This window comes from Anguilla rostrata, chromosome 6 (assembly GCF_018555375.3).
Source record: "Anguilla rostrata isolate EN2019 chromosome 6, ASM1855537v3, whole genome shotgun sequence".
NCBI classification, from domain to species: Eukaryota; Metazoa; Chordata; class Actinopteri; order Anguilliformes; family Anguillidae; genus Anguilla; species Anguilla rostrata.
This window is the reverse complement of record NC_057938.1, coordinates 50,159,755-50,173,355: the sequence shown is the minus strand read 5'-3', so window position 1 is coordinate 50,173,355 and position 13,601 is coordinate 50,159,755.

The window sequence follows — 13,601 nt, the reverse complement described above, 5'->3', positions numbered from 1 at the left end:
CACTCATCATAGTAAGAGGGTTTCTCTTTGATATTGACGTGGGTGGGCAGTATGTTTCATACCCAAAATAGCTTTTCTAGTCCCTCTTAAAATCCATAGCAAAGGAGCATAAAAATTGAGTTTTCAAAAATGAAAGTCTTATGTGATTTATGTGAGATGCCAACATATTCAAACCTGATATTTAAAGCCTCCCTGTCTTGAAATCAGCATTACGGCAGTTGGATTTAGGTAACAGCTACGTGCTGAATACATTTTATGCCAGGGTGGTAGGGAATATATAACAAATGCTCAGGCTAAGCTTTTGCCCAGGGGAATGATGTTCAATGCATTGCTGTGATTGACAGCTAATCATTTTTGTCACAAAGTGCACTCTATATCATAGGCTTATACGTTTCAGTCATAAATTTTTTGGATGTGAATGGCTCATCCATCTAACTTTCACCCTCAGGAACTGCAAGGTTGTTTCCTCTCTTTAAGGGAGAACATCCATCTTGAAAAGTACGTAGATCAAGCAACCTTTGACTAACATCAGTGTTTACAGTGGACATCTGCACTTGTCTGCGTTCCAAATTAACAAAAGAGGTGAGAGCCACACTGAACTAGAAAGCAGCTGTGATTATACTTCATAATTATAAGAACAGAGCATCTGAAAAAGAGAAAATTGTTCATAAAAGTTGGCATATGGATCATAAGGTCCCATCCTAAAGACCTCGTATTTTGATTTCAAAACAATTTATATTCTATTTCTGTAAGGGCTCTGTATCTATCCATAGTTTATCCGTAGTTTTTTGGCAAATTTTGTGATTAATGCTTTCAAAAAGTATTTAAAACAAGGTGACAAAAATAGAAAAAAAAATGTGATGCAAAAGAAGTTAGTTGAAATTTCAAATTTACCAGCTTCACCCTTTATCAGTGGGTCGCATGTTACCATGGCGCCTACACTATAAATATAACTTTAGGCATTCAGATACAAATATATACGGCACTATTCAGAGCATTTCTAATCCAGGCTGTTCTTAATTAACCTGCGTTTGTGCCTTGGAAAGTGATATGCTGGGAAAACAGCGACTGTGAGACCTTCTGACGGAATAAAATACAGAGAATATCGTATCCAGTGTTTATGAAGTATACAGTACATTAATCATGCGCATAAAGTGATAACATCGCAATAGTGTTATGCATTTATCTTGTCAGTACATGCAGTAATGCTGTATTTACGTAGCAGTTCCCATAAATTGGGCGTGTCTGGTATATTATTTAATTATGGACACCTGCTGTGATGGACACACCTCAGCTTGAGTGACTGATTTGGATTCCTCAGGTTGAATCAAGGGGTATATGTCTCCTACATATGCCTTTTTATAATTAAAGTGTCACTTTAAAACCCTTAAGGCTGTATGAAACCCTTGAAAATACTGCCTTAAAACAAAGAGTAACAAAATGTTTTTTATTGTTTTTGCCATGACAGCAGTTGCTAGGCCGTTGCGCTCCTTAGAGATTTGCTCATCGTGCATGTAAGATAGTAGACCTTCTTTAGAAAGAGAGAGATAATTTTTTATATCCACTATCGCTCACCTTATCATGATCTCTGTCTTCTGTCTGTGCTGTTGTGAGGCACTATACTCCCTGAAATAACTTCAGCAAGTTACTTCACCTCAGTTACCCCAGTGCAAACCCAACTGTGTGAATGTATATCGCCATTAGTGAGATGTAGAATTGTTACTGAATAATAAATGAGTATGTTAAAGAGGTTGATTTCAGTGGTCATCGTTTGTCAGTGTCGCTGTGATGTCAGTGCACGACACAGACAAGAGATAAGACCAGAGAATGAACGCAGAGCGATCAAATAATGGAACTGTGGAAAAACTCCATCGATGCTGAACCCTCTGATAAGATTTATGGATCAATAAATGGCCTTCAATGAAGGTGTGTGTCTCTTCATGCTTCATGGTTGTGTGTGAGTGCGTGTGTGTGTGGCTCTGTGAGTACATTCTAAACATTTTAATCATTAAGGTTTTATCAGTTGTGCACGTCCTCACTATGATACCGTGGAATGTTGAGGAAAACCATAAAAACTTGGCTTAACTCCTCCGCCCTGTTATTCAGTCTGTCCAGTCAACCCCACCCACTCCCCCCTCTCACCCCTCCCCTCCCATATTTGTAATCATCATAAATGGCACTGAACCTGCTGAGATGGCAGGTTCCTCACACCTATGACAGGCTCTGTGGAATCCAAGGGCGATGAGCTCCGCAAATGGGCAGGTGGAACATAGCCAGCAGTGCCCATGAGTAATTTCAACTGTGTAAGCCAAACTGTGAAGCGCCATTTGAATTTTTATAGACTTTCCCAGATATCATACGTACTTCCCCGTTAGATAACATGATAACTAAAGCTGAAAAATCAATGTCATTCAGTTGACAATGTCATTTTATTAAAGAGCCACACAAGTCTGTTGTAGAGGAAAACATGTGCACAATATGTGTTCCCATTACAGAATTTAAAAGAAAAGTCTATCCAAAAAAGAAAGCTGGTACAGTTCTATTTTAACTTTTTTTTTTGCTCAACCTGTCACTACAAACAAGACCAGCAGAGGGCGACAGAATCCTTATTTGAATCAAAACTCAAACCCAGGCATCTTTTGAAAATATCCATGGTTACAAGCATGCTTCAGAAAATAGCAGAATCATAGATCAATTAATATTATTAATTTCTCTATTTTTAAAATAAAATTCTTAACATTTTTTCAATTGTCGTTTGTATTTCACTCACATCTAATCAAGGCTGAAAAATTTTGACTGAGGAATAGCAATACAATGAAAGTTTGTGCTTATGACAAATTGACAAATTAATCTGTAGGTACAACAGATTCCACATGTCTCTCTTCACCTTCACAGGTCCACTGCAAGGCACTTTGGATTCCCTCCTGAATAAATTTGAATAAATTAACAGGGAGAAGAATTTGCGTCGTGCCAGTCAAGGATGTGTCCTCATCATCATGCGTGCCAGAGGCGTCCAATCAGCAGCGTCCACAAGCCGTTAGGCACAGTCCCCCGGCTTCCATTTTGGATGTATTTGTACAGAGTCATGCATTGTGTCATCTTGAGTTCAGTACTGCTGTCAGTCATGTGAGAACGGCAGTTTCTTCCCCCACAATGGCAGAGGCCCGGTCTGTTTTTTTCTCCCCCTGTTATAATGTGAAACCCAACCTGTCCCGGGTCTCAAATGTACCTCTTTTTTTACATTTGAATGGAGCCAAGGCAGTGGGAGTTGCTGTATATTCATTTTGCAAGGCTGGCTGGGATTCCATTTTATTTTTATTTTTTTCAGCTGGGACTCCAAAAGTACATTTTGAAAATATAGTTGTATAAGAATGCATTCATTTTTAAAGATGGGGGGGGGGAGGGGAAATGGTTATGAGGATGACCTGGGGTTTTTGAAATGGAAATAAGAAGACATATTGGGAAAATATATTGGAATGCCAAAAGGATTTAGATAACATTCATCTTTCCTTTACAATGCAATATATTTCCCAGAGCAGAAGAGTTATTAAATTTTGTTTTCTGAGAATTGCCCCAGGGCTCTAGATGGATTGCTAAAATCGCTGTGGTGGGGCTGTAGTGGGTCTGCAGTGACTCTCACACGCCGTTCAGCAGGTAAACGGGCTTTCTTTCTTACGCACGGGGACTCCGAGCCAGAGTTCCTTTGTAGCTTCGGGCTTGACCTTCAGAAGTGATTCATAACTGTGTGTTATAGATCCTGTGATAATGTAAAAATGAAGGCTGCCTTGTTATTATTTCCTAAACAGTCATGGGTGGCTGGGAATTCACCCATGGGTTAGACCCAGAAATTACACGCTCTCATTGTAGCCAGAAAAAAAAGGTACTAATCTAAAATCTAATTAGACAACACGTTTTCTCTTTTCTTATATCGTTTGCCTATACCTGCATCTGTTAATGCTTGAGGCGCACTCTGCGGTTTGAAAGGGGATTAGAAAGCCTTCGTCTGTCGGCTTTGGAAATGACAGGGCCTGTCCCTGACAGTACGACTGACTGACTGACTGACTGGCTTTCGCATTAGCAGGAGACGCTACCGTACCTTTGAAGTTCGGAGGGTGAAAGGACTCAGTCGCAGCCGCACAGCAGCGTCTGTTCAGGTCGCGTTTGTTTCTGCGTTTCGAAAGCGGGGGGAGAAGCTCCCTCCCCGGGCGAAGCTGCCGACCCAGGGCACCCCCCATGGTCGCTCGTTTCTCTGGTGTTGGAGAAGCGATCGTTGAAGAGAGCGCTTGTTTCGGTGCCACCCCCCTGGGTCCCTGTCTCTTTGGCTCGTCTAAATATGTGGAGATGCTCTTGTCGTTGCTCGAGCGCCCCCTCAGCGTGTTTTCTCCTTCTCTGTCTCTGGGTGCCGGAGGCCCAAACTCCAGCCTGGCTTCAATTAGAAGGTCTCGGGCTTACATTCTCCATTACAACTAACTCTGTGCACTGCCAACGGCCCTCAGAGCACTGCCCGTCCCATTCCTAGCGCTCTCCAGTCTAGAGTGCCTCCACTTCCCATTATCTCAGTACTGTGACTCCCCCCCAACCCCCCTGGCCCGCTCCCTGATACTGGCACAAAACTTCACAGGACACTACTTGACCACTCAGAGTACTCCCCGGTATTCTCTTTGGCAAGTGGGATTGGTTTTATTCATACAACCCGCTTATTATGACTGTTGGTGGAATAAAGTTTCATACTTGGTGAAAATTCGTATTCTTTATCCGTTCATCCATTATCTATACTCACTTATCCTGCACAAGGTCATGGGGGGTGCTGGAGCCTCATATTCTTTATGGGGGTGACAAATTTTAAATATTTATCAAAGGAAATAATCAAACAGTGAAAATAAAATTCCTTGCTTTTGCTTTAGACAAAGCACCTTAAGCCCAGAGCTTTGGCCCAAAGCGTAGTCTTAAAATGTAAATATACAGGCCTGCGAAATAAAATAACCGAGTTCCATGTTTATATTGAGCCACACTGATGAATCTTTTGATGAGTCCTTCATTGTTTGCCTTGTCGACATCCCTGAGCTAGACCAGGCTTGTACATCACATGCAACAATAAAATAAGATGTAGAGCAGGCAGTGTGCCCATAATGAGAGCTCATAGCTTCTCCCTCAGGGCTGGAGAGAGGATCCAGTGAGAGGCACTTCCTTGATGTGGTTCGCATCTGGCCTCCTCTGTGCGGGACACGCTTTTCGGCACGTGCCTGGGGACTGCCGCTCTCCCAGAGCAGCCGGGACGGCCAGTCCAAACACAGAGGCGCTCCCGGCACCCCCTCTCCCCGAATCCTCCCCCTCAAACTCGCTCAGAGGTCAGAAGGAGGTCATCTCTCTCTTGAGCATCTCAAGGCTCCTCCTGCTGTTCCAAACCCTTGAGATGGGACAAGCCAGGAGAGATTATTCAGTGAGACAGCCCTAGATCTGCCGTCCCATAATGTCTTCATTAACCTGACCCCCACAAGGGTGTACCTGTTATGACGATTCAAGCTCAGACAACATAGCAGCCTGAACCTTTAATATTTCAGCGTAACACTCGAGATATCCTCATTGTCACCACACGAGGGCGCTGTTGTACACCGAGTGCTCAGAATTGAACTGAAGAAACAGGAAGCTTTGTCTGAAACTTGCAGTATCTTCCGCGTTGCCTTTTAAGTTCAGACCAAATATGCATATGTCATATCAAGAAATTAATATTTTAGAAAATCCGTTTTATATCATAATCCACTCTGTACTACATAAATAAATTTAAAAAAACAGATAGAATGTTTTTTTTATTTCACTTGATTATTAGCTCATTAATTAGAAAAAACATGTTATCGGCCTGTCATTTTGACGGCAAGTCCACTGCGGACATATTTCTGCGCGATGGGGATGCATGCAAGAGAAAGCGAGCAGGACTACCGGGTTGCCGTGGAAACCCGGCCCGTTTTCCTTTTCCGACCTCCTGCACTTTCCCCAAATCCCCTCTGGAATTCCAGACATTCTGCACGTACTGGAGTAGCAGTCTAATCCCTTGGGAAGCTGAAACACTTTCACCCGGGCCCCAAAAAAGAGAGCCTCAATCCTCATAAAGGGATAGGGGGATCAGTACATCCCACCAGCCTCCACTCCTGAAGCTCTCTAATGGACTGACAAAGACTGTGTAAGTAGTAACCAAGAGGTCAGGCTCTGTACTTCATATGCAAAGTTCCTTCCTTGTATTTTGTATCTAAAGTTTCACCACCATAACTAATCATTTAAATTATTCATGGTAGTACTTTGAGAAATTATATTAAGTATCTTCGGGTTGATGGCAGATATTAACCTCTATATTGATATTGTACAACATCCATTTGCCACAATAATCTGTACATTGTTATTTTGAGATAGGACTTTCCCGTGCTTTCTTCATATATTTGATTTTGTAATTGCTAAAGGGTTAATTCTGCAGAAAAGTCACATTTCATTGAACTTATAAAGGAATTTGTTTTTCTTCACTTCAGATCTACGCCCTCATTTTTGAGGGGATTATTAAAGGGATAGTTCTGTTTCTGTGGTTTGCTATTGTTTTGGTTTTAGTGGAGGTCTTTGATTGATCCAGTTTTTGTGTGTGGTAAAGCATTTTATAAATATTTACAAAAGTTTCAGAAGACCACGTGGGTTTACAATGGCTAGTGTAGGGCGTATTCTGGGATTTGTGGTCTAGCAAGAAAAGTAGCAGCTTGAACAGTGACCATTACCCACACACAATAGTCCAAACCTCCCCTTGCATTCCTTGTTAAATTGCACGCATTGGATTCAATATTCTGGCAAATGTAGCCGCCTGTTTCTTCTCGAAACCGTCTTTGGCTTTGAGTTGTTTTACCCATGTGAGTGCTCAGCAAAATAACATGTTTTGCATTTTTATGTGAAGCACTGACCACATTACGAATGCGTAATGTTCATCACAACCATGACCACCATTGCTCTTACCCTGGATCTCAAAAACCACACAGATGATGCAGAGATGAAGAATGCCCAGTAAATGAGTTTGAGGAAAGCCAAACCCTTCTGTTCCGCCACAAATATTTAATTGTTCTTGCTTACAGACGGTGCCCGAGGCACTGGGCACCCCTGGCAGTGATGTAGCTGCGGGTCTGCTGGTGGTGGGGGGCGTCTGGGTGGCCTGCTGGCCCCACGGATCACACAGCCGTAGGTGAACTCATTCATTTTCTTTGCTTTCTCGGTGTGTGTCTGTGTGTGTGTGTGTGTATGTGAGTGCTTGTGGGTGCATGTGTGCATATGTGTGTGTGCGTGTGTGCATATATGTGAATGTGTGTACGTGCGTGCGCGTGTACGTGCGTGTGTTTATGTGTGTGTGGCCGCGTGCATATGTGTGTGTGTGTGTGCGTGCATGTGCATGTGTGTATGTGTGTGCATATGTGCGTGTGTGTGTTTGTGTGTGTACACGCACGTGTGTGTGTGCATATGTGTGTATGTGTGTGTGTGTGTGTGTGTGTGTGTGTATGTGTGTGTGTGTGTGTGTGTGTGTGTGTAAAAGAGCAGGGGAGACGTGTTTTTCCTGCTGATAGCTGCTGCTGACAGGCGTGAGTCACTCTCAGACGGCCCATTGTTATCTGTTTGCTGATGTCAGTGTGGATCTGTGTGGCATCCTCAGTTGCTGCCCCCAGCACAATGCACAATGGCCCATAGATGCTGACACCCCACAAAAATGCCTTTATTTAGCAAAACCAACACAGACCTCCAACATGCATGTGTCGGGGTAAAAAGAGGGGGAAATTGGGTGGGGGTGGGAGGGACTTGGGGTTAAGGGAGGCCATGTTCCCATTTCTCAATCAGACCAAAAACTACACTCTGTGATATTTCACAGCCCGAGACTTTGCATAGCATGTTATGTAAATGCATATTCAAAAAAAAAAAAAAGTGGGAGTGAAAGCTTTGCACTTGTTCCTCATCCGTCATTCTAGTCTTGTTTTGCATAATGCTAACAGAAAATGAATGCAACCCAGAGACCGAGAGAGTGAGAGATATGTACATAGCCTTACAACATAACCTTTGAACCATTTATTAGAAAGCATATCCAAACAGTCCACAAACAGTCTAAAAGTTAGCATCAGAGATAAATATCACTACATGAAGTCAATCATCCATTGGAGAGACATTCTGTCAAAAGCAAAGCAATTGCGGGCAAGAAAGTTTTTATAATTTATAGAAATGCATGAAAAATCATTTTTCTTTCTAGTTGTCATTAAAACCTCTAGTTGCCACCCAAAAATTAAGACTTTCACTCCCACAACCTAGAATGGAAATATTAAGTATCACTATGTTATTTAATGTTATTTTAATAACCACGTTACTATATCTATGTTTACTCTGTGGTCATCATAGCTTTTTATTCTAATATAGTTTTATTTTTATTTTAGGAAAGATATTTTCAATTTTCTCAATCTCAATTTTCATAATATTCTAAAAAAGGGGTGTTATGGTTCCCTGACCTTGTGCCCTAGTGGCTGAATGTGGTGTTGCGACATTTGTTTGATTGTCTTCCTAATAGGAAATGGGTGTCACCTGGAAGGGGTCTTATATTCAGTGTTAAATCAACACTTACCGAGTACATATGCTCCCTAACGTACTCATGTGTTCTCTGTTAGAGTTGGATAAACACTGGACATTTTCCTGTGCACCTTTCATGACCAGCGAATCGTTTAGAAATTGCGCGGCGACTCAAACTCGTTCAGTGTCCCTGAATGACGTGTTTGAGGCCTGATGGACCACAGTCCAAACCCGGTGGGAGGACCGGCTGTGATGGCGAGGCCTGCCCGCACTCCCACTGCCACCTGCCTGTTTCTGCCCAGAATGATGCCCTTCAGGACAGCCTGCTCTCCCACCTCTCCCCTCACGGACCAGACCTGAGGCCAGGGGGGCAGACGAGCGGGCGGGGGGTGGGAGGACCGGCTGTGATGGCGAGGCCTGCCCACACTCCCACTGCCACCTGCCTGTTTCTGCCCAGAATGATGCCCTTCAGGACAGCCTGCTCTCCCACCTCTCCCCTCACGAACCAGACCTGAGGCCAGGGGGGTGGGCGGGCGGGCGGGGGGTGGGATGGAGGTAGGAGGGGGGAGGGGGGAGGGGGGAGGTGGGGGCACGCGGAGGCGGAATGACCCCGATGCTGAGCCGGCGGGTGCCAAAATCATTCCTTTCACAAAGCAGAGCGCCGAGACTGTGTTAAGCTGCCTCACGGGTGGCTGTGTGAGAAAGCTGAACTCCCAGGAATGGGTTCGGTCAGACCCGCTTCCCAGCATTCATGAGTCATCACAGCGAGCGCCGCTGACTTTGTGTACATAGCGTTTGCGCCGCTTCCTTTGGGTCCTGCATTAAAAACATGCACTTTGATTTTTTAAAAGACTTCAAAAGTAATATGAGTTTATAATAAGAAATGCATGTAAGATAAATTCAGTGAGGGAGGGGGGGATGAGGGTTTATTTTTCCAGGAAGCCGTAGTAGGTGTCCTGTAAGGGTGGAGCAGTTAACCGCTGGTTATTGGAGAGGAAGAGGGGCCGTATTTTGAGAGAGAGAAATGGAGGGGAACGGAGACAGACTGGCATCTGTGTAGGAGCTGTTAATGGTAGGTTTGCCTATCCAGTGCCAGGAAGAAAGCGAGATGACAGGGTCAGAGAGAGAGAGAGAGCTTCTGAAGGTGAAATTGCCATGAATAATGCAGCTCTTCCTTTGTCTCCCTCCCCTCTCCAGCGCCACCGAGCACTGCAGCCCTGACAGGCTTATTCTGCTGCTGTCTAAGAAGTGCAGTGTCTCTCCAGCACTGGCAACTCACTCCTGTGAGTGGGCCTTTTAATTAGGCTGGCAAATTTGAGCCAGTGCTCGCATGCAGCGGGAGGGGAGGACTGTGGGAAACGTATCTTTTTTTTTACGAGAGTCTCTTTTCCTTCTCAATTATCAGAACCAACTGCTTTGGAGCCTGAGGTTTCAGCCACAATGTTGCATGTCCTCAGCTCAGAGAAAGAAACTTAACTGAGCGTGACTGTTTTTTTTTTTTTGTTTTTTTTTTTTAAAACTGAGCGTATCTTAAAAGTTAATTTCAGGATCTGCCAAACTCCTAATGCTGTGTAAGAAACAGTCACTTCTTGCTGTGTAAGAAGTGACTGTAAGACTGCGCTGAACTGCCGCCAATGCTGAGGGCAGTGTGGTAGGTCACCCAGCTCAGTTACCATGGCCACTGCAAGCCTAGCGAGGAGCTCATATTTAAAGTAATCAGGGCTCTAACTGCAGGTGAAAGTGTCTTGGGAATATTTGCAGGGTAAATTTTATTTTCTGGACGCTTTGCCTTTGTCTTGTCTGAGTGGGATTTGAAGTTTGATATTCTCACCAAACGATTTTTACTTCAGTATTGTGTCCAGTAATATCAGTGCAGACGAGGAAACTGGTTGACCTGTGCGGGTGTAAAAAATGCACTTTTTGTACGTCGCTTTGGATAAAAGCGTCTGCCAAATAAATGTAATGTAATGTAATGGGTGTGGTCTTGTCTGGGATGGTTCGTTCTGCAGAACCAGTGGTGCCCCCCTAAGGTCCGGAGGAGAAGTGCATCCATTGTGATGAAGGAGTCATCAGAACAGCGCATGAACTCCCCCGTGACAGGGGCTTCTCTGCTTCTCAGGAAAATGAACCTGCAGGTCCCTGTGTGTGCACTCCACCCTACGTTCTGGCTTGGTGAGACATCGCTCAACAACGCAAACTATACTCCAGCGTGTGCGAATGCACATTGCCATTAATGAAAATAACATGATAGTAATTTTGCTATGACATGAACAGAAAGCCTCCAGAATCTCATTCACACTGAGATAAAAGCAATCTCTTACATTCTTTCTCCAGCTGAGGATGTTAATGATTTTTTTGCACGTGACTGTTATGCAACGCGTACAGAAACAGCGATGCATAAGCTAAAATGAAAGCATGTGTGCAGTCGACGAAAACAAAAATGTCACCACCTGGGAATTTCTTCGATCACGCGGCAGCGATGCCGAGTTCGTTGTTTTGCTTTAATTAGACGCGGTAATGATTTCATATTTTCAGTAATGGCGGAGATGTTTTCGTCATCGCCTGACGGCAGTCTGGCAGTAAGAGAATCCGGCTTAATGAAGTAGTGGTGGGGGGGGGGGATTCGACTGAGGCTAGCACATTAGCGAACGGACGAACGTTAGCCTGGAACCCAGTGCCCGCTCGAGCGCAGTGTCCTTTGGGGTGTGACCCGACGGGGGGACGGAATGTGGAAGCCTCGCTGAAGGCTCTGGGGGGGGGAGCGAGCGAGGGGGGGGGCGGGGGCTGGGGGGGGACACTCCAGGCCCCCCGTGCTAGGGGCCCCACCACTGCATTCCAAAGCTACCTCAGCGTGACTCTGTGGATGCCACTACCGCTAGACAGCTCCATTAAATCCAGCAACTTCCATTAATGGAAATGGAATGTACTCCAATATGTTGCAAATATGCACATTTCTTCATAATAAATATATTTCACAGCAGTGCTTTCATTTATTTATTGTAATACCATGGAAAATGACACTAATTTATATATTTTCCCCTACATTGTTGTGTGGTATAGTCTTGAAGTATATTTTGTCGCAATATATTCGCAGTACATTCCAATTCCGGAACTGTCTGAAGTAAATAGACACGTCAAGGGAAAAAAAAACATATGGCGTCCTTGCAGAGATGCGTGAACATGCTTTAAGCAAACCGTTGTACACGCTCGTCTGACCGACTTATGTTATTCTGAAACGATGCAGGTGTAGGCATAAAAGCTTTTGTTGAGCGCAATTCCTGTCCTCATCTACACTTATGCATCTGGCAGCAGAAGTATATGGGTTTTTTTTTCTTCAGAAACTCTATGATCGCCAGATGTGCATCTCGGCCAGCCCACGCATGAAAACCTGTCAACCTTGAACAATCAGTCCTCGCTCCCAGCTAAACATGTAATTTCTGTCTGTCATGCAACACGACACAGATCTCTCCCCGATCTGTGGGGAAAGTGCAATCGGACTACCGGGGAACTTTCCGGAGATGCGAGTTTAAATGTAATACATACTGTATCTGGAGACGCCATATACGTTTTTGCCTTATATAAAGTTGATACTACTGTAGCGGCTTATTGCTGGTATGTCTTTTGAATGACCGCATCCTGCATTCCTGACCAGTGGAATGGGTGGCTGTCAATTCGATCTGTCAGAACCATATGCCTACTGGGAAGTCACTCGTTATTTATGACGAAAAAACAAATGGTGCGGTTGCGAAGTTGGGTCTTTTCAGAATGGTCCTACGACTTAATTGAACAAACATGTGCCTCTTTAAGTTCCTTTTACAACACTGACCTCAATTTGCTCAGCAGTTTTATTCCCCAATTTGCCTTGCCTTCTGCCCTCAGCCTTCACCCGATAATAGTTTTGTTTTTTCAGCGAGCCTGCTGATTGGTTCGGCAGACATGTCACATGAAAAACAAAATGGAGTCTCCATGCTTGACCTCAGAAACTCAGACTGAGAAATGACAATGGCGACAGTTTGATTGCCGGGCTCCTTACCGCCCTGAGAAAGCGACATCGGCCCTGAACGAAGCCCTGCGACAGGAAACGACGAGCCGGGCCACCTCGGTGAGCGAGCCATTCACTCGCGGGCACGCCCGCGCCTGACAGGGACTGAGGCCGAACGAGGCGAAGCCCGCGCGGTGCCAAGCCATCGCCACGGAAACGGCGCCCCGTGCCAGGGAACATCCTCTCGGAGGGGTGGCGGGGGTGGCGGGCGAGGCCGGTGGTCGCCCGCCACTCCTGTCCTCATTCAGTCAGCGGAGAGAAAAGAGCTCTCGAGGGCGAGCGCTTCTTCTGGAGCCTCCCTCCAGGTCAGCGAGCATGAACCGTGGAGTACTATCTCTCTCTCTCTCTCCCTCTCTCTCTCTCTCTCCCTCTCCCTCTCTCCCTCTCTCTCTCTCCCTCTCCCTCTCTCCCTCTCTCCCTCCCTCTCTCCCTTCTTCCCTTTAAACCACCCTGATATCAAGCGCAGCTGTGTCGGGGGTTCAGGGGGATGGTAGCCAGGAGCCAACCAGCACAATCTGTTGAGGTCGGATGGAACGTTCCACTCTAGGATCCATTTAGGGGAAACAGATTGTTTCCCTCCCAAATATGCTTTTTCCCAAATTCTGCTGAGACGGGAGGCGAACAAATTAATCTTTAATGGGCTATCCCTGAATTATTGCTTATCTCTTAATTTGATGTCTTGCAGCTGGTTGGCTTTGCCTTCAGAAGGCAAGCCTTGTTGCAAATCAGCAGAACAAACGAGGAGGATGTCTCGCAAGCTGCTAGATTTGGCTGATAAAACCCGGCCCATATTGGGTTATGGACCAGCGCTGGCTTCTGTACAAAGCACTTAACCAGGGGGTGGAGGGGGCAGGCAAACAATCACAAATTTAATGGCGCCTTACGGCTAACAAGCACAATGTGCCACACAATAGCTGTCAGTGCAAATCTGTTCGAGCTTAATCATGGAATTACATTGATTTTGGTCATGTAACCCCGTGGACTGCTTGGT